This window comes from Ochlerotatus camptorhynchus, unplaced genomic scaffold (assembly GCF_037179485.1).
Source record: "Ochlerotatus camptorhynchus isolate MF236.1 unplaced genomic scaffold, CSIRO-AGI_Acam_v1.1 ptg000243l, whole genome shotgun sequence".
Classification (NCBI taxonomy): domain Eukaryota; kingdom Metazoa; phylum Arthropoda; class Insecta; order Diptera; family Culicidae; genus Ochlerotatus; species Ochlerotatus camptorhynchus.
In genome coordinates, this window is record NW_027040733.1 from 394907 (window position 1) to 418221 (window position 23315).

At 42.4% G+C, this 23315-nt stretch overlaps 1 non-coding gene across 1 annotated transcript; it reads left to right on the plus strand.

The window, feature by feature from the left end:
• The first annotated feature begins 21132 nt into the window (after window positions 1-21132).
• On the plus strand, window positions 21133-21205 carry TRNAV-AAC (transfer RNA valine (anticodon AAC)). Its single transcript has one exon. It is a non-coding gene; the product is annotated as a tRNA-Val (tRNA).
• Window positions 21206-23315: the final 2110 nt, after the last annotated feature.

Genomic DNA, 23315 nt, shown 5'->3' on the forward strand with positions numbered 1-23315 from the left:
GATAAAGCACTTAAAAGCTCTCGTATTTTCATGAGAAAATACGAGGAGTGCTTTACCGGCCTCATAGAGCGAATAGCCTCGACAGAACTGAGACTATCCGTAAAAATAAAATAATGATCTGGTGCAAGTGAGGCGATCGTTTCTAGCGTATAATGTATTGCCGCCAGCTCAGCAACATATACGGAACAAGGAGCTTGAAGCATTCGAGAGGCGCTATGAAATGCGTTAAAAATACCAAAACCAGCGGACGACTCTATTAGTGATCCATCTGTGAAGAACGATCTTGCGGAATCAACTTGGCCAAACTTTGCAGCGTAAATTGACGGAACAATCATGGAACGATGATGTTCTGGGATCCCATGAATCTCCCGCGTCATAGATAAATCAAAACTAACTGAATTGCCGAAGTCGGAGAAGCATACACGATGAGGATTATGCTGTGAAGGGCTGACATCCTGTGTTATGTACACGTAGTACAATGACATAAAACGAGTTTGAGGGTTCAGCTCAAGAAGCTTTTCAAAGTTTTCGATTACCAGTGGGTTCATAACTTCGCAACGGGTGAGGAGCCTGAGGGACAATTCCGAGAACCGATCCGATAGTGGCAACATGCCCGCCAACACTTCTAGACTCATCGTATGAGTCGAGTGCATGCATCCTAACGCGATACGAAGACAACGATACTGGATACGTTCCAGTTTGATGATGTGAGTTTTAGCCGCCGACTGGAAACAAAAACTACCGTATTCTAAAACCGATAAAATCGTTGTCCGGTACAACGTTAGAAGATCTTGCGGATGGGCTCCTCACCACGTTCCGGTAATTGTTCGGAGAAAATTGATCCTTTGTTGGCATTTTCGTCTCAGATACTCAATGTGGGATCTCCAGGTGCATTTTGAATCGAACCAGACCCCAAGATATTTGAAGGACATAGAATGAGTGATCGGTTTACCCAAAAGTTGAAGCTTTGGTTGTGCTGGGCTATGCTTCCTAGAAAAAACGACCAACTCAGTTTTCTCCGTGGAGAATTCGATACCTAGCTGAATAGCCCAAGTAGACAAATTGTCCAAGGTATCCTGTAAGGGTCCTTGCAGGTCAACCTCTTTTGGCCCTGTGATAGACACTACGCCGTCATCTGCAAGTTGTCTCAACGTGCAGTTGTCACTAAGACAATTGTCAATTTCTCTGACGTAGAAATTATACAAAAGGGGGCTTAAACATGAGCCCTGGGGGAGACCCATGTAACTAAATCGAGAAGCTGTAGAGTTTCCATGAGAAAAGCTCATATGTTTCTCTGACAGCAAATTGTACAAAAAGTTATTTATTAATGGAGAAAGGCCACAAGCGTGGAGTTTGTCTGAAAGGACTTCAACGGATACTGAATCAAAAGCCCCCTTGATATCCAAGAATACAGAAGCCATTTGCTCTTTTTTAGCAAAAGCCAACTGAATTTCTGTGGAAAGCAACGCGAGACAGTCGTTCGTTCCCTTGCCCCTACGGAATCCAAATTGAGTATCTGAGAGTAGGTGGTTCGTCTCAACCCATTTGTCCAAGCGAAAAAGGATCATTTTCTCCAACAATTTTCGAATGCACGATAACATCGCGATGGGACGATACGAGTTATGATCTGAAGCGGGTTTTCCAGGCTTTTTAATGGCTATAACTCTCACTTGCCTCCAATCATCCGGAACAATATTGAGCTCCAGGAACTGACAAAACAAGTTCAACATGCGCCTCTTAGCGACGTCTGGGAGGTTCTTCAACAAGTTGAACTTGATTCTATCAGCCCCCGGAGCCGAATTGCCACACGAAAGGAGCGCGAGTGAGAGTTCCAGCATTGAAAAAGGCTGGCTGATCTCGTCTACAGAATTCGTCGTTTCGCGAGGAATCATCTGTGCCGGCACGGAATCAGGACATACATTTCGCGCGAACTTGAGAATCCAACGATCTGAGTACTCCTCGCTCTCGTTGTTCGAAGACCGGTTACGCATCCTTCGCGCCGCGTTCCAAAGCGTATTCATCGACGTTTCGCGCGATAATCCGTCCACGAATTGCCGCCAGTATCCGCGTTTCTTGGCTTTGATGAGGCTCTTGAGTTCGCGTTCAAGAGCCGAGTACGCTTCGAAATACACGGGTGTTCCACGTTTCCGGAAAAGCTTAAACGCGTCGGACTTTTTACGATAAACCTCAGTGCATTGCTGGTCCCACCAAGGGGAAGGAGGTTTCCTACGCAAAGACGTTCCAGGAACCGGCCGAGTTTGAGCTCGAAGCGCGCTGTCCAAGATCAGATTGGAGAGGAAGTTATATTCCTCCAACGGTGGAAGCCCTTCTACCGACGACACGGCTTCCTCTATCGCGGTCTTGAACGTTGTCCAATCGATATTACGGGTGAGGTCGTACGCGACGTTAACGGATTCCGACGGATTGAACCCACTGGCAATCGAAATTTTGATCGGCAAGTGATCACTACCGTGGGGATCCTGGATCACATTCCACGTGCAATCCAACGATAATGAGTTAGAGCAAAGTGTGAAGTCTAATTTACTTCCATTCGAAGATGGTCCAGCCATTGTTAAGAATTGTCATATTGAAGTTATCACAGAGGTCATATATAAAAGTAGAACGGTTGTCATCATACAGTTCCTCCCAGCCTGTACCGTGGGAATTAAAATCTCCCATAATCAACCGTGGAGCAGGAAGTACTGAACATATATCTGAAAGTTGTTTTCGATTAACAACGGCTCTAGGAGGAATATAAACAGAAGCAATACAAAGGCTCTTACCTTTAATAATAGTCTGACATGCGACAACTTCAATACCTGTAAATTGTGGAAGATTCACTCTATAGAAAGAATGGCACTTTTTGATCCCCAAAAGTACCCCTCCTCCACGCGAATCCTCACGATCCAGTCGAATAATGTTAAAATCATAAAAAGGAAGATCTATATCTGAAGAGAGCCAAGTTTCACAAAGAGCAAATGCATCACAATCATTATTGTGAACTAAAAACTTAAAAGAGTCTAATTTAGGAATAAGACTTCGACAATTCCACTGTAGAATAGTGATCAAATCCCCGACCTCGTTTGGAAAATTATCCATCGAAGGAAATGATTGCTGCAATGAGGGGCCACTTCAATGTCAATTGCTTCAAGAGGGTCTTCACAGTAGGAAGCATTGCCAGAACAATGCTTTTGAGAGGATCAGAAATATTCAGGTACTTGAGAATATCGTCCACAATGTTATCAAATGAGAACAACCCAGATGAAGAAGGGGCTTCTGTTCTTAAAAATGGGCCATCAGGGGTTTTGGATGTCCCCGGGAGAGGTGGAAAATCCTGGGTATAGTCAGTTCTTCTGAATCCAGGAGGAGTAGAAACTTCCTTTTTTCCACCACTCCTTGATTTGGGCAAGCTGATTTGGGGTTCTTCATTCTCAACTTTCCGCGAACGGATGCGTTTTCGTTTCCGTGCTGAGAAACAGAAAGAAGTTCCCTCCTCAGCCAAGTCAGAGTCAGTCTCGTCATCTGACAAAAGAGAAAAGGGATTTTTGTCGTTGGTCGATGGCGTGGCCGTCTTCAGCATTTCTGCAAAAGACTGCCGGGAACGTTCCTTAAGTGAGCGTTGTAATTTCTCCCCGCGTTGTTTGTACACCGGGCATGACGAAATACCATGAGGAGTTCCCTTACAGTACACGCATTTTGGTGCGGTAGCTGCACAGGTGTCATCCCCATGCTTCTCTCCGCATTTGGAACAGCGTGCCTTGCTGCCACAGTGGGACGCCGTATGTCCCAACTGCTTACAGTTTTGGCAGTTCATGACCCGGGGAACGAACAAGCGCACAGGTAGTCGAAGTTTTCCCAGCTCGATGTAGTGAGGAAGGGCTGAACCAGAATAGGTCACACGGAACGAGTCTGTGGGGGTAAAACTCTTTTTACCCTCGCTGACAGATACTGAGCCCAGTTTTTGGACATCCAGTATCTTCACCGGAGGAAGCAAACGGTTCTTGAAACGGCCAACCGCCTGCTTCTCCAAGATCTCGGGGGTCAGACTCGCTTCGGTGACCACACCTTCGATCTCCACATCACGAGCTGGGATGTAAACTCTGTACTCGAGCGTGAAGAGCTGGGAGGCAGCAATCTCGTTAGCCTGCTTCAGGTTAGAGACGGAGACACGAAGTTTATTGTGCCTAACTTTCGTGATTTCAGTCACGGCCGAGTATCGCTTCGTCAGATCATTAGTAATTTGCATTACATTCAAAGGTTTGTTTCTGGGCTGAAAGTAGACAACCCATGGGCCAGTCGAGTCATCTGGATAGGCTCGCGATCGGGGGTTTATCTGAGCCTGTCCTTTGCCAGACTGAGACGATGAACCAGGGAGAGATGACGTACGTTTTCGACCCTTCTTGCCATCGCGTGGCAAAGTGGTGTCATCTTCCGACAAAACGTCCATTTCGTCTTGCGACAAAATGTCCATTTTGCCGTACTAGTGGGAGCGAAAAACGCTCTACCACTGAAACGATAATCACTCGGACACAATACACAAAAAAAAAACTACAAACACAGAACACAAACTTAAAATTTAACTGTGGGCGAAAGAGAGAAACAAGAACAAAAACTTATCTGATAATCCTATACTACTACCACCGAGCGTATAAACGGCAGCAGCGGAGCGACGCGCAGCGTGGATGATCTTCGATCAGCGTGTGCGGGCGGTCTTCGTTGGTGTGTGCTTATGTGAGGGTCGGCACTCAGCTGAACACACGATGATAGATGAGCGGTGTAAATGCGGAGGCAGATGCTGACACTCGATGACGATGATCCGTGTGCAGGTATGCGTTACCACGCACCGATGGTGCGCAAAATGGTTGGCGAATTGGCAATCGTAAAAACAATTTTCCTTCCGATGATGCCGAAAACACACTTTCTTCTCAGAAAAAACTCACTTTTAGTTAATTATTTAGCTGGGAACTCTAAGCGAGAAAAAACTGACAATTTAAATCAAGCGAATAGCGAGAAAACTTCCAAAATAGCGGAGCGCGAACTAAGTCGACCGTACTTCTTGCTAGGACGCAGTGGAATGAGCGTCGTGAATATGCAATGGTTAATTTGTAAACCATATCGTTTCGCAGCGCTTTGACTCAATAGCGCTTTTATCAAAATTAATTTTCTATGCATCTACTCGGCATCTCCGAAATCGAAATCATCGCACAAATTATGCAAATTAATTTAAATTGTATGATGGCCTCTTACAATCAATACTGTTAAAAACATTGACTTTACAAACCTGAAAGAGCTTCTGAGTGCAACGATATTTTTTTTCAATCTCATAGACTTCCATCTCGATTTTTTAATCTAGTTTTAAAGCAAAATATTACAGCACTTGTTGACACAAAACTAACAAATTGTCAGCCCGTTCCCATTCAAAGTAGCACCAAGGGATACTAAAGTGGTGATTTTTGATAATGTAATGCATCGATAAAGTCACGAGTTCAAATCTCATCCTAGGATTCAATGATTGTTGTTAAAATTGCTGTTTGAACGTCCAACCTGAAAAATATTAAAAAAATATTGAAGATGGTCTTTCTTTTGTTTAAGTTTTTAGGAGTTTTTCAGATTTTTTACCCAAAATTAATTTAGTTTACTGTGTATATTTTTCCTGAAAAGTAATTGATTTCTGCAACGTTGTATCAGACGACATTTCAATTTTGAAATTTTCTAGTTGTGATTAGATGAAAATTTTTGAACACGCCATTTTAAGTTTTATGTGAGAATCTCATTTTAGCTCAAATGTGAATGACTGACCATAACAAACAATTATACAAAATGTCATGCAAATCGGAAAAGATCAGATTCGTTATTTGGCGTGGAACTTCTCAATACCGCTAAGGGATCCAATTGTGGAACCACCCTATCAAGAGCCTGTTCCAGAGAAAAAGGAGAAAAATGGGCTTCAAACGAATTCTATACGATGCGTTTTCCTGCAATGCCCACCACCAGTGATGGCATAATCCTCACTCAAATGATTTTGTTTCGCTCTCAAGGGCTCCCAATATCACGCTTGATATTGGCATAAAATATCAAGCATGATATTGTTTTTACAAGCTCCTTTGATATTGCGAGACTATTCAGAACATGTAAAATTGCAGCCACGAGTTGACTTACCACAAAAATGATTCCTTTGCACATCGTTTTGTTAGAAAGAGAAAGTATAGTTTGCTATCTTTCTTTACGTTTCACAGATGGCAGACACGAAGTTACTGCTGCCAGCAGTGATGGAAGTTTCGTTTCGTGTTCGGATGTACAGCAAAAATCTTGAAGCTCAAACTTAACACAGTTTGGTGAGAATTGTAGCCGGGGAGTTTTGTTAGCATTATATCATAGCAACCGTATCACAGCTTGTAATATCATCGGCTGTTGTTTGCGTGTTGAGTTTTTGGTTTACGATACTCAAATGAGATTATGCACATTGGTGAGATTAGATCTTTTGATATTTTCACAACACTGCCCACCACAATCTTTCCCAGGCAACCAGAAGTCGTTTAAGTTAACATCGCATATAATACCGCGGATACACTTGGATGACAAACTATGATCATGTGCATTATTTGTATAATAATTAAGGCCTGTACTCGAAAAAAAAAATGCACCAGACAAAAGTGTTCGCCAAAAATTTATTTTAAGTCCTATTTTCTTGAAATTTTCAGGGAATGAACTAATACATATAAGCCGGCGCCGGTGGTGTAGTGGTAAGCGTGACTGCTTTCTAACACCCCGAAGGGCCGAGCCGAGGTCGGTGGGATTTTTCTGAGGCATAAAAATCTCTGGTCACGTCTTCCTTCGGAAGGGAAGTAAAGCCGTTGGTCCCGGCCAATGTGTGTTGAATGAATGGGTGCGATATCCTACGCAGGTGTGGAAGCTGCCTTCCTGCACATTAGATTTGCCGTCAATGGATGGCAATCGATGTCCGTCGGTGATTGGCACTAGATTGCGGAACAGAGACCGACGTTAAGTAAAGGAAAGTTATGGATTATGTTTCGGCATAATTACTTTATTCAATTTTTTTTTCCTTCGCTGAAAGCCCGCACCTTTCCTTTAAGACCCCTCATTACATTTTGTGCAATGGTGGAACCGACCTTTTTGGTCACTTTCATCCATTCTTTCTTCAACTCCAGCTCGTTCTTAAGCACTTTGGACGATTTTCGAGCTTTGGCCTTCATTATGGCCCAAAATCCTTCCACCGGACAAATCTCTGGTGAATTTGGGGGGTTGGCAGTTTTTGGTACAAAAACAACGTTATTGTCTCTGTACCAATCCAACGTCGATCGCGGCAATGGTAATGGCATGATGCCAGGTCCGGCCAAAATAATGTCTCGCCTCCATGGGACCGCAGGAAGGGCAAGAGACGCTTCTGGAGGCACTCGGTGCGGTAAATTTCGCTGTTGATGGTACCCATTGTGATGCACGGTTTACTCAGTTTACCGCATTGGCATATGGCCTGCCAGAGCAAGTATTTTTTGGTTAATTTGTCCACTTTCTTCTTCTTTATGTCTTTGGCAACGTAGAACTCCCGGTATCTGCTTTGCGTCTGCCTTGATGTAGGTTTCGTCATTCATAACCACACACATCGGTTTCGTTAACCACTCTCGATACAGCTTCCTTGCGCGGGATTTGGCCGCCGTGTTTTGTTGATCACGCCGGTTCGGTGCCTTCCGGACCTTGAATACACGAAGCCCAGCTCGTTTCATGGTTTGCTGAACGAACCAGGCGGAACACTTTGCCTTCAGAGCCGCGTCCCGAATCGAAAGGTTCGGATTACGCTTGAAATAATCCAACACCTTCCGGGCCTTCACAGGGTCAGCTGTCTTCGATTTTCTTCCACTTCCAGCCCGCCGCTCGGTCGTCTGGGACTCGTTAAACGATTTTACCACCCGAGACACAGTTGTCTTCCGATCCATCTCATGGTCGCAGTCGGGTTTCCATGACGGCGCGCAAAATTCTCCGGCGATTTTCTTCTTGTGTCGATGAAATCTCAATAACCACTGAACTGATTGTTATGAAATTTTGCACATGTAAACAATTGACTCCAAACTAGTTATACCCAGATTTTCATCAATTTTTACCCACGGATAAAAAAGTTACACACGGATAAAAATGTTGCATTTTTTCGAGTACAAGCCTTATGAGCAGATAATGCTCATGTTCATAGATTGTCATGCAAGTGTATCCGCGGCATAATAATGACTTACATTGCATTATGTTTAAGAAAAATCGTATAGAATGAAAATTTCTGACTTATATCCGATGAATCTTTTTTCTATCGTACTGTATTACATATTTAATCAGATTACATCATAACACTTTTCAAAATGAATTTGTTATTACAGTCGTATTTGATGTTAAAACAACTCGTTTAAAATAAATTAATCATAAATCATATTCCAAATCTCCTTCTCCCTCTCCCGATCCATAAAATTGTCATCCACTCACCTCGAGAAGACGGCGAGTAATCGGTTCAAATCCATTAATTTTAGATTTAAGATATTAATAATATATAACAAAAATGATAACTTGGCTCTGTAAAGTTTATTCGATTGAGCCGGTACAAATAAGGTAATTAAAAAAAAAACAGTTTTTACGTATATGGTCTCCCCTTTTGTATTCATATACCACTTTTTTGCATTGTATACGCTTTGTTTGTTTATGTATCAAAGAAACACATTTGAATATACTTGAATTCTGGTTGTCTGTGTTGATGGTTGCTATTTATATACTGTCCACGAAAAATATCCCATTGTTAGGTGATCTTATCTAACATCCACAAATTCGCAAAAATAAACATTTTCCTTAGCGTTTGCCTGTTTTTTTTTTCTTCAAACAAAGAATATACTATGGTCAAATTACCCACACCGACGTTATATTTTAGGGCTCCATATTTTAATTACAGCATTTATCATCATCATCACATCATCATCGATGCATATAGCAACATATCAGTGAGTAGATGCGAAAAGAATGTAATATTGGATGGTGCCATCTTCTGGTAACACCCACAGGGATACATATCCTCTTCCTGTGGTAGGAGTCGACTCTCAGTGATGGGCTATTTTTGTCAGCTTAGCCATTATTCCCTAGAGCACAAAGAATCTTCTTAGGATTTACATCTTATCTTAGCCACGAAGGCTCTTGGTTGGTTTCTAATCGATATTATGTTACTCATTTTCGAATCTTTCAATCCTGCTTTGATGTCCTTGAAGCATGATACACACACGCTTATGGTAACACAAACAGGCTATATTTGACTCATTCAGGAAACTCCCTACCATCTTATAAGAAGACGCAGACTCACAGATGCTACCCTTATTAGATATTATGTAAAACGCTACGTGGGAATGTTGAGTCAAAATACCAGAACGTACTCATCCAACTCTTCGTCCTGTTGTTTCCAGAACGATGACAGTGACGACGACGACGATGAAGATCAATGTCAAACAGTGCAAATTGTAACAGAAATCCTTGGAATGAATGAGTTTTTATTACTTTGCTCCCTGTGCGATTCCACTGTTTGCTTCACTTTTCTTTCTACCATTGCTGGCAAATCTCATAGCCCGTTGTCTGTCGTTAGATATCCCGTCGTCGTTGCGTTCCACTTGGTTGCTTGGTAAATATCATTTCGAGAAGATATTGTAAGCAGTTACCTGGTAACTCTTGAATTTCGAGATTGCGCTGCAAACGGTCATTCCAGCGATGATGGTGTATCGTTTTGGTAGGAATTTAATGTTTGTGTTGGAACGGAAGAATTTATTAGAATTAATTTTTAGTTCAACCTGCAATCTTATCGGTATTCTACTGGTGCCTTCACCCTTTAAATATTTATATTTGAATGCATTTAGAACTTTCCTGAATCAGTTTCTTCAAACATTTATAATTTCAAATCAATCTGGTAGCAAATTTAAGAGGATCAATCAAGGGAGCTTCTTTATGTTTTCTTCTGTATCTTCTTATTTTAATTATTATATTTCTCAAAACAACCTCTAAATGGCCATAAAAGGATATAAATATTATAACAGAAGGTCGTTCGCTTCAAATCCTGAATCATTTTGGAGGTATTCCAACATCCATTGGGGTACTTTGGTAAATTGATTCTTTTGTATTATCTTGCGCTATTTTGTAATTCGCATGTGACTTGAGTTGTCGCATGATGGGTTTTAGTTCAAGTCAGATTCTGTCAACATCTCCGAGGATGATAAATGATAAAATTTAAGAATTCTCATTTTCCATTAGACATTGTTTTGACAAAAACGCAAATGGGACCAACTTGCAATGTAAGGAAGGTTATTGGAAGTTTTTTTTTTAATAATGTTTGAATCAATCATTAATTGTGTTGCCCCAAAAGCATAATCATTTGGAAATTCAGGAATTCCTTGAATTCCTGTTGAAAAATGGTTAAAAGTAAACCATTGTTTAAAGATGGTGAAAATCGATTGCAACTACGCCGAGCGCGTTGGAAAAATGGCCCTTTTCAGGGCCACAACATTATCAAGAAAGAGTTTAACGATTAATTTTCTAATGCCTTTCTGACACTTTTTTCATGACTTTCATCGTCCTCCTGATATTCATGTGATTTTTTGGTGGGATTTTTAGCTATGTGAAATTCACATGGTTTTCATCCATTAGATACCTATGTGGTAAATTTTTTGAGTGTATGCTTCGGCAATCAAAATAAAGTTTGCACGATGGAAGCACACATCGTAAATTTCGTTCATTTTAGTAATAATTAAATTGCCCCTCTCCCCCTACCCTCTGGCAGTACATGAAAAGCCTTTTTTGTGAGGGGAATTTTTCAAAAGGATGCCGATTAAAATAATGGGTACCATTTTCTGAGGATGAGATGAGGACGATTCGTCATCCATATGAAGCGTGTCACGATCATTCCCAAGGATTCGTGGTTAACGCGTCTTATTTCTCTGTTAATACCGGTTAAACTCAATAAGAGGATTGTGATCGACTGGTTCCTCTCAAAATATCTGTTTGGATTTTATCCGAAGTTTCGGTCGCATATATTGTGCCATTTTGAAGGAATTTCTTGGACTCTATATGTTGGTAGAATGTTCTACTTTAGTATTTTGTGTTCACCTACTAACCAGGCTCGGTTTTATTGTTCTATGAGCCCACAGTATAGGCGTAATAATAATCTAGAAGTATCGCTTCAATACGATTAACCGGTTGGCTAAGCAAAGAAGACCGGAAGTCCCAACGGTAACGGTAAATGTTGAGCAATGAAGGAACAATACAGTTCAGAATCAGCGGTCCGAGGAAAACCTCTTTTGAAGTTACTAGTCAAATCACTCAATTTATTGAAGGCAAGCAGTTCACGTCCAAAGCGGAGAGTAAGGTACATTTACCGGGATCCAGTAAACCGATGTCACGTAGGTAGTTAATTCACTTCCAGAGGTACTAATACCTTATCAGAAATCACACCACACTTCAAATTGGACGCACACCACGATCATTTCTGAAATCTCAACCGTAATTTGCTAATGAATTTCATTCCGCTGCATCAATGTAGGCCATAAGTCCAGGGCTACCGCAGCTCTGCAAGGTAGGGGAAATGGATCTAAGATTGGGCCCATCGCTAAAAATCTGCTATTTACCTATCTTATCTATATGAACGCGTCGTTGGGACGGTACTGATGGATATTTTAGGGCGCTATTGAAAATTTAGTCGATTGATTGGATGGAATGATAACACTGCACTGGTTAATTTCTTGGAATTCAAGACACGCCTACACTAATCAACCATCATCGAACCTACTCGATGAGGATATCAATTAACTAGGGAGAGCATGACAGAAAGATTCAACCATGTTTTCAATGGATTCATTTTATCACTCCTTGCGCACCACGAAATAAACTGTTTTGAAAACGAAACTCTTTACCATCAAATTGGTCGTCCTGAAAAGGACGGATTTTGTTAAAGGGTGGGAACTTGGATCGAATTTAGGCCTTCTTTTCGGTCTTCTTGGGCAACAGGACGGCCTGGATTTTGGCAGGACACCACCCTGAGCGATGGTCACTCCGGAAAGAAGTTTGTTCAGCTCTTCGTCGTTGCGGATGGCCAACTGCAGGTGACGTGGGATAATTCGGGTTTTCTTGTTGTCACGAGCGGCATTTCCTGCCAACTCGAGAACTTCAGCGGCCAGATACTCCATCACGGCAGCCAGGTAGACGGGAGCACCGGCTCCAACACGCTCGGCATAGTTGCCCTTTCGGAGTAGACGGTGAATACGACCGACTGGAAACTGCAATCCAACGCGGCTCGAACGGGACTTTGCCTTTCCCTTGACTTTGCCTCCTTTTCCACGTCCAGACATTATGCAACGAACGACACGAACAGTTCGATGCTGAAACTGTAATGATGACGTTTCGTTTTTTTTTACCAGTTAAATGATCTTTATTTCTTGTGTTTGTGTGGTTTACATGTATGAATTTTTCAAGTGACACAGATGCGTCTTTTCAACTTTAGTACAGTGAGATTTTAATTATTATTTACAGTTTCTAGTCCTATCAGGCCTATTTTAAAGTATGACCACCTTGGTGGGATTGGTATGATTTGAATTGGAAAAAGGAGTCTACTTATAACTACTATTTACAACTACAACTAACCTACAACTACTATGTACACCTAACCTACTATATACAAATTGCTTATCAAAGCATGTTCTGATAAATTACATTTTTGTGCAAATTTAGTCTTAATTTCGTTAATTTTGGAATCTATTTTGGCAATGCCTGCCTCTTCATGTAAATTTGTTATTCTAGTGTCGAAAGGACGATCAAGAACCATCCTCAGCACTCTATTCTGAGCGACCTGAATTTTGTTCCTGTGAGTCTGTGCACATGATTCTCACACCGGAGCTGCGTAGAGGATCGCAGGTGCTATGATTTGTTTGTAGACGGCCAGTTTGTTTACCCTTGAGAGGCGAGATCTGCGGCAAATCAGCGGATACAGACACCTAACCAAGGCAGAACACTTGACTACTGTTTTTTCTACATGCGAACGGAAGAGGAGCTTTTCATCGATCAACATCCCGAGATAGGTTACTTCGGCGGACCACTCAACCCTTGTGCCATCCATGATTACAGTACAAGATGGAGCCGGTTTCAGTTTGGGCGATTGCCGATGTAGGAACATGATCGCTTGTGTTTTGAAGGGATTGATTTTAATTTTCCACGTGGTGGCATAATCAGCAAAGGCGTTAAGGCATCGTTGAAGTTTGTTCGTTATTTCGCGAGGCATCCTTCCTTTGACGGCTATTGCGGTATCATCTGCGAACAGGAAGAACGCGCAACCATCTCCAAGGGGAGGAATGTCGGAAGTGTAAATGCTGTAAAGCAAGGGGCCCAGCAGACTGCCTTGCGGGACTCCTGCTGGGATGGAAAACGTGTCTGAAAGACAACCATTCAACGATACCTTAAACGACCTTTGCTGGAGGTAGTTACGGGTGATTTTAACCAGATGTAATGGGAAGTTGAAGTTACAAAGCTTGTACACAAGTCCGTCATGCCAAACATTGTCAAACGCCTTTTCAACGTCTAACAAGGCCATGGCTGTGGACTTGGATACAGCTTTGTTACTTCGGATGTTATTCATCACCCGCACTAGCTGATGATTGGTGGAGTGCCCCTTTCTGAATCCAAACTGTTCCGGAAGGAGAATGTTATTTTCCTCGACAAACTTGAGCAAACGATTGAGAATGAGTTTCTCGAACAATTTGCTCAGCGCTGAAAGGAGGCTGATTGGTCTGTAGCTTGAAGGCAATGTTGGATCCTTACCGGGTTTGCGGATTGGTATGATTTTTGCTACTTTCCAGATACTTGGAAAGTAGTGCAGTTCCAAACATCTGTTGAAGATAGCGGTCAGAAGAGACTGCACTTTCATGCTGAGTCTCTTCAAGATCAAGTTGAATATACCGTCATGTTCTTGGTGCATTTCAGCGCTGAGCAAATTTGTTGTACTGTAATCATATCCGCCGGAGGCACGACACAAGAGGAGGCATCTAGGTTTTGAACGCATTGCGCAACCTGATCTTCGAGCGGACTTTGGATATTCGAGCCAAGCAAATGCGATGAAGCGACATGCTTGCCGATCGCATTTGCTTTCTCCTGTGGGGTGATTAAAAGCCGATCGTCATCATTTTCGACTCTGAGAGGTGGAATGGGTTTGGGATGAGTTTTCAGGACCTTGGCTACCTTCCAGAATGGTCTGGAGCGGTCGTCCAGATTCTGGACAACACGCCCGAAACTTTCATTTCGGAGTGAGTCCATACTGGAAGCAATCTGTCTGTTCAGATCAGCCATTTCACGTTTTTTACCCAGATCTCCAGTCCTCTGAAACTGGCGTCTACGAACATTTCTCAGGCGAATCAAAAGTTGGGTGTGGGAATCAATGGCAATAAACTTACCCCTCACAGGAACTCGTCGGACGCACGCCTCGTCAGCCACGGTTATGGCTTGGTGGAGTCCCTCCAACGCTCGGTCGATGTCCTCCACGGTGTCAAGCGGCGGGTTGTCGATGATGTGCCTGTCTACCACGCGTCCAAACTGGGCCCAGTTAACGCGATGGTAGTCCTTGCGCAGGCTTGAAGCAGGAGCCACGTTGCAGCCCAGTTCAGCCACCACCGGTTGGTGGTCGGAGCTGAGTTCGTTCAAGGCTACCGGATTGGACAAGCCGATATTTGTCAGGAACAGGTCTAGCGTCGATGGGTTGCCCGCCGGTGAGATGAATGTTGGTTCATCCGAAAACCAAACGGAATACAGCCCATGCTGTGAGTGGTCGAACAGGAGACGACCGTTCTGGTTCTGCTGGTAGTTCCGCCAGGCCTCATGGCGAGCATTCAGATCTCCTCCAACTACGAAGCGGGAACCGGTACGGGTGATGGTGGACAGGTCCTTCTTGAATTTAGCCGCTAGTCCACTGCTGGCGGCACACTGTCGAGGGCAGTAGACGGCGATGAACTGGACGTATCCAGTCGACGACTCCACCTCCACACCAAGGGCCTCGATGATAGAGGTGCGGATATGGGACAGAGTGTGGTATTTTATTCCTTTCTTGACGACGACCGCAACACCACCCCCCCTGGAGCTGGTGCGATCAAGCCGGATAGTGTTGTGGTCAGGCAACCAGAAGCTGTCGCCGGACTTTAGATGGGTCTCGGTTAGAAGGCCCACGTCGATGCTGTGCTTGCGGAGGAAATCGGCAAGCTCAATCTTTTTTGCTCTTACAGAGCAAGCATTCCAGGTGACGATAGTTAGCGGTTTAGACGCCATACTGGATGATGAACTTACCGAGCACTTCGATCTGTTCGGGCTTATTGCGGCACTTACGAAGAGCACCGGACATGTTGACGAAAATTTCCATCAGTTCATCCGCTGAGAACAGATCGGGGTTGTTGTTTTGCGCTGTTGGTTGTCTCCAGAATCCAGGGGGGGATGGAGAGCTTTGACCAGCAGAATCACCGGAAGCTTCTTGAGGGGGGGCGGGTTGCACCCGCGAATTCGCTTGCCTTTGCTGGGGAGCACGAAGAGGCGGAAAATCCTCCGTCCTGAATGATGGGGTTTTGTCCTTCTTGCGTCCTGGTTGATTGTTGCTTGATGCCAGCTTTCGGATGCGTTTGAAGTCCTCGCGTTTGGAGCACTGTCTGTCTTGATGTGCACCACCACAGTTAGCGCATTTTATCGCCACGGCTCCATCCGCAGGGCAGTTGGAAGTGGCGTGTTCTTGAGCGCAGTTGCTGCAACGTGGCTTGATGTTGCAGTTGCGGGTACCGTGTCCAAAATTGAGGCACCTCTGACACTGCGTTACGTCACGATGGCCGCCACGGTATGGCTCCCACCGTACGATGGTGGAGTAGATCGATCGGATAGCTTGTAGCGCATTGAGCGTCACCGTCCCTTTCTGGAAGTGCACCAGGAAAAGACAATCCGGGTACGTCTTCACGTTTTCATCTCTCCTTGTCATTCGGAAGACAGCGATTGGGGCTAGCTTGTACCGGTTGATTTCGGCTTCGACCATCTTGGGGTCGAAGTTTGGTAGACCCCTGATGACTACCTTGAAGGGCTTCTCACCGGGGATGTCGTGCGTGAAGAATTCCGCCTTGGTATCCTTCAGATATTTCACGGCCACTTCGTACTCCGCTTTGGTTCGGAGCATCACCTTGGTGCCGATCCTGCCGAGCTTAAACTCAGCTGCAACGCCCAGCGATGAAAGATCGCCAATCAGCGTGTTGAGTGGGACTTGCTTCACCACCAGTGGAGGAAGCTTCATTTTTGCTGCACTCGGGCTGGCAGCAGTTTCGTTGTCGACGGCGTCGCCGAAATCACCAATGACGCTGACGTTCGTCGCGGTGGCATCGTCCCGTCCACTCGCACCGGCCTTGATTTTTCTTCCTCTTCTTAGACCGCTTCACCGTGGCTGAGGTGGGATTCCCTACATCGGTGGGAAGAGTAGCGTACCTATTCGAAATAGGTACACTCAAGCTACCCTCACCGCTGTTCTTCTTCTCCGTTTTCTCTCGGAGCCTGCTCCGGGAGCGCTGTCTTCCCATCACACGAAGCGACCTACTGACGACGCGATTAAACTGCGAATGTTTGGAACAAACTAGAAACTTTAGAACAACTCGACAGAGCGAGCAAAGACCGAACTGTACTGCTTGACGTTCAAGCAGAGAATGATGACGTTTCGACCGTCGAGGGTGGTTTTATACCTGCGTCGAGTAGCATATTATGAATACAGGGACGGTACAATGAATACTGTGGGTAGCAAAATACTGAAAATGGGTCGGTTGTCTCTACGGGCATGAAACGAGACAGCGTTGCCGGTATTCCTGATTTATTTGATTTTGCAGATTTTCAATCGTCTTGCCAGATACTTACCCAGATATAATTCACTTATATGTTTTTACGTTTATTTCAAGAATTTTTAATTATGTTCCGGATTTTCCCAGATTTTTTTTTATATGTTGCTTTAGATAATTTCCAGCCCAAAATGAAAACCGGTTGGACATGAGCGATTCCGAATTCAGTCCAATAGAGGCGATGGGGGCAAGAAGACCATACGGGACAAGATGGGCCACCGTTCGTTTGGGCATAATACCTATTAACTCAATCTATTTTTTTTTTACAAACTTGTTGAAAATGCTTCTAATATGCATCTCCATGAAAACCGTATCAAAATTCAATAACATGTCTAAGATAATAATGGAAATGTAACATTAGCTCAAAATCTCTAGAATATTATAAGATATGCAGTCAAGAAAACAAGCATCGCATTCACTATATTACATTTTACTGATCCGCTGGTTCTACAGCGAGCAATACACGTAACTGTTGCTAAAAGAACTTATGTTTCTATTTCACTTGATTCCTGCATGTTATTTTCTAGTGAAAACCTGTCAAAACCTTAACTTTTACTAGGGTGCTCTAGAGTCGGTGTATAATGAGTCACGCCAAGAGAAAAACAGTTGAACTTGCATCACGGTTTTCGAAAGATTCCCTTTCTTTTCACTTTGCAACAGAGGACTTCTACATCAACTTCAAATGACTTCCAGCGAGAAAAAAATATAGCGGCTTTAGTAAATCATTATATCAGTGATTTAGTCAAATTATCTTAACCAAAAATAGTAGAAATTCTCATAAGTGATCATTACCAAACGTATCCCATGACAATTTATTGCTCACTGCGTGTTTATGATCATTTCTTCGATTATATTTTATATTTTATTGCAATACCTTTCGTGGATCTTTCATAGCATCGTAATGTTTGTGTACTTTGCGCGATAGGTAGCCGGTTTGACAGTTCAATAGGTAGACTTGGCTTCACTCTTGGCGTGACTCATTATACACCGACTCTAGGGTGCTCATATTGCCCCGTATGGTTGTTGATCGGAGCAAAAACTGAAATTTTTCAAACATAATCATTTATTCAGTCTATCATTCCAAAACCACAACCAAAACGGCCCTTTTCAGGGCCACCAATAATTCGACAAAGAGTTAGTTTTGAAGACAATTTCTATCCAGAATATCACAGTTACACTTAAATTTGGGGACTATACTGGGGTGTGGGAACGCTGGAAGGGGAGATGCTGTCTGTCTTCGAACTACCAACAGCATTCCAAAGCTCCTCCAGGGCGACAGAGTAGAGCAAACCCAACAACATCAGCCCAACAAAACGGCCCTTTTAAGGGCCACCAAACTTTCGCAAAAGAGTTATTAAGGAATATTCCTAAAATATAATATACACAATTAAATACAACACATAACAGACGTTATCCAACGCCAACCCTGCGGTCGTATCTAGTATACAACCCTTCCAACTTTTTTATCATAATAAGAGCTGCTAATGTTGTGCTTGTGTAAATTCTGAAAATAGCAAGCAACGATGTCCTAGTATTAACATTTCTGATCAGAAATGGTTTGATTTACATAATATTGAGCAATTATAACGAAATCACACATTGTCATATGATAGTTATTTGATAATTTTCTATTTGCACCAATGATGTTCTACCGTTTGTGTTATGGGAGAGAGACGACGGTAGAGCATGAGTGTACAAATACTAATAGACTGTCGCGTACGACAACGAAGTGACTGTATTATAAAACGTCAACCGTTTTAAAATCTGGTTTCGGCACTAGTTTTTCAACTTTAACCCGTAATCTACTCTGGAATAAGTTTTCTTGGTCTTATTTATTATTAGATAGTGGTAATGTTCCCAAGGTTGGCCTAAGTGATCCTTATATTGATTATGATGATGACATGGAACTACCACTCACTGTAGCAAGACAGCTGTCAGTAGACTGTGGACTATCTTCGCTGTTTGACTTGATCAAGATTAATAACCTCTAATTGTACTCAACCTGTCATTGTATCAAGGGCCAAAAATGGTTTGGCTGAATCCGTGGGAAACATCGCCTACTTGCATCCACGGGATAAACGAGAATCTCCTTTCAACAACAAGATCATACAACCGATCAAAAAACAGGACATCCAACAGGAGGATGCCCCAATGAGTGAGGAGAAGAGCCCGCTCTCTTTTCACGAAATGTTAAAGACAGGGAGTTGGCATTTCCACTCTCCCCATCCATTTCGCTTAAATCGGGTGCCCTGGTGGACCCTCCCGTACCTAGCATTTAATGTTTCATATAATAATTGAGTTAAAGTTAAGAGAAAAATAAAGGAAAGATCTCACCCGATATGTTTCCAAGTGTTTCTGTCATTAGGGTCATACATAAATTTCGATAGAAAGCATTTTTTGACATTTTTTCAGCAGCACCCAAACAAAACAGTTTTTAATGTCCAGATGACGCATTGTTCCAAGAAAAACTGTAGAACATGAGATTTTTATCAATGAGCCCAATCCCCTTAGGCCAACATTAGAGCCATTCCCCCTATATGGAAAAAATATATGTTCTAACCTTGCAACTAAATGATTTTTTTTAAGAATGATAAAATCTGAAACTTAAGATAGGGCAAATAGTGGACCATAAGAACCAGGAGCCACACTTTTTATATACTTATCTGTGATTTTTTCTCTGCTTATACTTTATTGGAACAATTACAAAAAAATCCTGAAATCTCAGCAAAATTGTCATTTGGTTACTGAGTCTCGGTAAATGTTTCGACAAACTGCTGAGATCTCAGTAAAACTAATGGCAGCGCTGCTCTGAAGTCCCTACTATTTTGAATTGTTATGTTCTTTTTTAAATGTGTTCATTAAAATTTATTAATTTAGTTTACCGTGACCAGATATTCGAAGATTATTCATGTGCTTCCTCAAAAGTCCTGTTTCAATGCCAAGTCAAGTATTTTTACTGCTTTCAATGCATCGGAGTGTCATATCGTATTGATTTTACGTTATCTAGAACTTTGAACAGAATTAAATACTGTTTTTGGAAAAGTCACTTATAATTTACCAACGTTAGCAATTCCTGGAATGGAAGATTGATACCAGCAATACTCCACACAAAAAAAAAACTGGCGCAGTTATGCTAAGCGCAATATTGATAAAAAAAAAAACAAATCACTTCTTCCAACTGCCAACAATTTGACGATTAATAGCACTGCAATAATATTGTATCCTGGACATATTTTGCAAACATCGCCTCACCTCTCAAAAAACAATGTTTCTGTTTATTATGGAATCGCACGCCAAAAGGGCGTCGCCGCCGTTGCGATCGTGACAAAAAGACATTTCTTTAGTTTTCCTATCTGTATGTTCGCAAACATACGTCTACCTATAGTGTGCCTAGTGAAGATATTGCTAACCATACAACGAGTAAAATTCACATTCCTCGGAAATGCCCCACTCTGGACACTTTCACATTTGGCATCACGCCTGCATACGAAGAAGGGCGCCTTAACCTTTCCCGTTGGTCGAATTTCCCATGCTCTTTCTGTGGTGTCCTTTCCCAAACTATGCCGCTTCATTTCACGGTTTCTCGGTAGTAGCGGCCTTCCTTTTGATTGATTAATTTCGAATAGGTCTGTCGGTATGTCTCCGTTCACAAAGGTTTACTCCAGCTCTTCCGGACGAAACGTGTGTTTTATTTTCGGTTTCGCCTTTCATGGGTGTTCTCTATGCTACGCGGTTGCCCTACTCGTGACCGGAATATGTGATACGTGGGTATGTGATATGACATGGTTCAAAAGAGCTATAAAAACAACGACAGATAAACAACAGATTCCAACGATTCCACCCAATTTAGTAAACGAAAATTGTCCACCCTACTGATAAAATTCCAACAACGCTTCACCTGAAATATTACCTTGCGCCATGATCCAATAATCCGATACCATGTGATTAACTACTGTGAGCGTAAACTACCGTCCGTTCGTTCGCCACATGATTATCTTTCTCAGGGGCCAATAATAATCAGCACAAGAGACTAGGGAGAGCACCTATACGGCATGCGATCCAAGCGAACAACGGCATTGAGCGCAGACAGCCAGGGGAGGCCATTGGAGAGTTATTTATATTGTGCTCTTTGGCTTTCATGAAGTAATGAAAATAGCAAACGATGTGTGAATTTGGGTCATAAAAACGGTCAGTTTGAATTATTTAACTTAAGTGTATAACCGTTTCCGTGGTGTAGTGGTTATCACATCCGCCTAACACGCGGAAGGCCCCCGGTTCGATCCCGGGCGGAAACAGGTAATCTTTTTTGGACGATGCAGAAAAGGTTCAATCTGTAGATAGGTATTGTCGCGTGATTGTTTTTTATTTTAACTCATATGGGCTCTGATACTATTTCGCATTTTCCAGGCGATAATTATCTGCCACCGGAAAACATACAATAACAAACTGCTTCCCCATGTTTGCTGCGACGAAGCAAATATGGTGATGCAAATTTAATGCCTGAAATAGCAATAGTATCCGTGATTAACTCCCTAGAAATCTCGAAGTGGCTAGTGAGCAATCCTGCCAGTGATTTGTGAGCGCTGTATCATTAACTTGGATAGTGATTTCTCAGCAGTTGAAGAAGTCCAGCAATTGCATTAGTTTTGAAATACAACTAGAACATAAGTGTTTTACTATCATGGAATCCATCAACCAATAGCTCATAGGCGTTCTTCTCGCGAGGTACGTACCAAACGACTCTAGTTAGCAGTCACGTTATTGGGCTTCACACAGCCGTTCCTAACTGTAATCAATTAAATTCGAACCGTGCTTGCTCAAACTTTTCTTTTCGATTCGTTGTCTTTCATCGGTCACGAACCTACACGCTCTCATATCCAGAATAAAAGGACACGTGAATAATCGAATTCTCGAATTCGTTTCTCAATTCTCCTCGAGTCACACTTGTCGATATCAAACATATGCTTTCCCATACCACCGCATACTGATGAGACTTTTGCTGGTGCCAGATCAGCTAGCTTATGCTCTCACGTATTTTCTTTTCCAGCTACTTGAAGTTTTCTATCTTATTGAATTCGGCACTCATGGTTTCATTCCGGCTTTTCCCTGCTCCATGACTTCGACCCTTTTCTTGGACGGGGTGGTCATCATCACCAGGGCCACTAAATTCAAGTGTGTGGCACAAGGGCTAGAGTTTTCGACTTTCCTTCTTATGATCTTTCGGAATCTTATTAGACCTTTGGTTCACAGTGCATCAGTAATATATATATCGGGAAGAGAACATTCATTCCAATGTTTGTGTCTTTCCCTTCTGTTTTCAAATCCCATTACGGGGGTAGGTGCTACACTGTTACACTACTAAGCTGGGATGAAGGTATTCGATTCATTCTAGATTAACTTTTGCCAACTGAAGTAAATACCTTATCATTCAGATTAAGACCTAAGTGTCCTTTGTTGTTCACTGTAGAAACGTCTGGTTCGATCCGAGGTACAACTTGCCAGTATGCTGCGGATACACTTGTGTGACAAACTATGAGCATTGCATTATTTGTATAATAATTATGAGTACTATACAAAAACTATACAAGTGTGACCATGGATGAGAATGATTTTTTATTCTCATGCGTTTGAGGTCGTTACAAAACCAATGATTGCTAAAATCCTATATTACCTCCATACGTTTAATAAATTGACATTCAAGTATATTTATAATTTGTAATCTGATAAGTATTTGTGTAAATGTTTGGCTGGAATCAAAAGGACGCTTTCGACCATCGCATCATGAGACCATCTGAAGTTTCGGAGTATTTTCGCTGGTAGAAGGCAGTTCCGTTGAATCCACCGAAATTCCAGAAGATTTGAAAATGGCTGGTCCCGTGTCCTCTTCCTTTTGTGTTCCCTTGAAGGTTTTAAGATTATCTGAAAGGATATCTGTAACGAGACCTATTTCCAAAAGCATATGTTTAACAAAAAACTACCTGCGTCATTCGCCAGCTCCATTATGGATTTGCATTCAGAATTCGTTTGGTATGGTTCACATGACGATTGGAGACCACTTTAAGTGCATCACTACGTCACTACATGACGTACAGGGTTAAAGATTGTTCCCAAGTAACACTTGCAACATCGTTCTTGAAAAATGTAACAAATCCCAGTTGCTAATAAGTTATACATTGATTGCTTAGAAAACATCTTGTTTTAAACCCGGTGTATTGTTGTTTGTGAAGTATTCAACCATTCTGACAGGCACTTGTTATCTTGAAGTTATAATTCGGTTCCTGTTTATAACACATTTATAACCGATTGTATTTGGTGAAAACTTGCTAGCCTTATACCTATACAACATGTTTTCATATGTCAGTTTTAGAACCATGAGCAATGGTTCGATCTTGATAAAATTCTCCA